We start from the raw sequence: 2,500 nt of genomic DNA, 5'->3' as shown, positions 1-2,500 counted from the left end.
GTGAACGGACGGCGGGGATGGTCGTGAAGGATGAAAGATAATAAAGAGAGAGAGTGGAACGAAACGCAACGCAAGCAGTATATGGGTTACGTGAACGACCCTCAGCCAGGCGTGGTCCAGGAATTGTATCCGTGGACCGCAATGTGCGTTCGAAATGTCGATGTTCATGTGTCCTGCAGTTCACACGTTGACCGCGCAATTAGCTGCGTTCTTCATCGACCCACGAGCCAAGTGATCCACCGTTCAGGGTAATCGTATATATATTGAATAATATTCAACTCAAGTACTCGTTTAGAAATCGGTACCCTAACACCTCCGACCAACGGGAAGTCGGAGATGCGGGCGTCGCCGCGCCGAAACGAGTGGCGTAGACTCGTTCGACGGAAAATATCGACGACACAATATATGTCCACGACGAAGCCGTCGGGGCGTGTGCTTGGCACACGCATCCTTCGGCCGGGCGTAAAGAACATTATATAAGAGAACCTTATATAGAAAACCATCGAACATCGCAAACACAAGGAAAACGACGGGGAAACCCCGATTACTGGAACCTTGAGGCGACGTCCAGAACAAGCATAATGCGGCAGAGGCCAATTCGCTTCTACTATCATTTCTTTCAATATAAAACATGATTCGATATTATGTTGATGAGAAAATACGATCAGGTAAAAAATTCGATGGGGACCCAGACGCGGTCGGCCTCTAAGCGGTCGTTCGACCCAACTTCCAGCGACGATACGAAAGCATTCTCCCATTTCATTATCGTCACGGCATGGGGTGTATCCGACTCACGGCAACGAGGCTACACAACCGATTATTATTATCTTTGTCCTCCCTCTGAACGAAATTCAGATCACATTCGACCATGTTTTGATGAGAAAAATGCCCCCTCCGTTCAGGTAAAAATTCGATGGGGACCTTAAGACGCGGTCGGCCTCGGAGCGGTCCTTCGTCCCAACTTCCAGCGACGATACGAAAGCATTCTCCCATTTCATTATCGTCACGGCATGGGTGTCCGACTCACGGCAACGAGGCTGCACAACCGATATTATATCTTTTGATCCTCCCTCTGAACGGGATTCAGATCAGATCCGACATATTCGTGAGAAAATACGTTCAGGTAAAAATTCGATGAGGACCTAATAGACGCGGTCGGCCTCGAAGCGGTCTTTTTCGTCCCACAACTTCCGGCGACGATACGAAAGCATTCTCCCGTTTCATTATCGTCAAGGAGGCAATGGGTGTCCGACTCACGGCAACGAGGCTACACAACCGGGATCTGTCCTCCCCTCTGAACGAAATTCAGATTGATATATCCGACCATGTTCATGAGAAAATACGTTCAGGTAAGTATATTCGATGAGGACCTAGACGCGGTCGGCCTCGAAGCGGGGTCTTTCGTCCCAACTGCCTGGGACGATATGAAAGCATTCTCCCATTTCATTATCGTCAAGGCACGTGGGTGTCCGACTCACGGCAACGAGGCTGCACAACCGATCTATACTCCCCTCCTCTGAACGAAATTCAGATGAGATCCGAACACATGTTGACGAGAAAATGCGTTCAGGTTAAAATTCGATGAGGACCTAGACACGGTCGGCCTCGAAGCGGTCTTTCGTCCCAACTGCCTGGGACGATATGAAAGCATTCTCCCATTTCATTATCGTCAAGGCACGCGGGTGTCCGACTCACGGCAACGAGGCTGCACAACCGATCTATACTCCCCTCCTCTGAACGAGATTCAGATCAACTTGGAGCGTAGAAGCGAATAAAGCGGGCTCACATCGACACAAGATGCTTCTTGTTCTAAGGTTACCCGATCCACGCGTATACGTGGTTTCGTCGATTGGGACACATCACTTTCGAAAGAAGATACAATCACTGCGGGTAGGAAACAAGACGAGATAGAGAGAAAGTATAAGGTGCAAAGAGACAAGAGGTCGATTCGTATAATTCGAAGGAAACGTCGCGAAACGTATTTCGACGGCGGCTCGTTCCTTCTCCTCTCGTTCGACGCGCTACTCGCTCTTTAACGTACACGAACTCTCGTACCGTCCGCTTCGTTCGATCCCGCAGAGGCATCCTTTCGATGTCCCGTTTCGCACACGTTGGAGAACAAACGTACGCCTCGTACACGGTAAACGAAAGGGAAGAAGGTTCATCGTCTCTCTGACACGAGGCATTTCGTTTTATTTCGTTTAGTGGCGGCGGGTCCTTCTGTATACGACCTTCACGCAAGCGCCAATTTCTTTGATATATACATGACTGCCTCCCTTCAGTCATAAATTGTTTGTGCAATTGTGTTCATCCGTCATCCCGAAATCGAGAAAGAGAGACCTTCTTCTTTACTTTCGAAGCCGGACGCGCGCGGCTGCTGTTCTCCTCCATTGAGTCACCGGAAAGACGGACGGAAGGCTTCGATACCTCCGCACGTAAGCCGTCATCCCCGGTGACTACTATTCGTTCGAGAGTATTTTTTTTTTTTCTTTTTGGTATC

The 2,500-nt window shown here is 49.4% G+C and overlaps 1 non-coding gene across 1 annotated transcript; it reads right to left on the bottom strand.

Annotated features, from left to right (window-relative positions):
• Window positions 1-95: 95 nt before the first annotated feature.
• On the bottom strand, window positions 96-251 carry LOC143220198 (5.8S ribosomal RNA). The gene has a single exon (XR_013011587.1). It is a non-coding gene; the product is annotated as a 5.8S ribosomal RNA (ribosomal RNA).
• Between the last annotated feature and the right edge of the window lie 2,249 nt (window positions 252-2,500).

Source organism: Lasioglossum baleicum, unplaced genomic scaffold (assembly GCF_051020765.1).
Source record: "Lasioglossum baleicum unplaced genomic scaffold, iyLasBale1 scaffold0376, whole genome shotgun sequence".
NCBI lineage: Eukaryota > Metazoa > Arthropoda > Insecta > Hymenoptera > Halictidae > Lasioglossum > Lasioglossum baleicum.
This window is presented reverse-complemented; position numbering and strand designations above follow the sequence as displayed.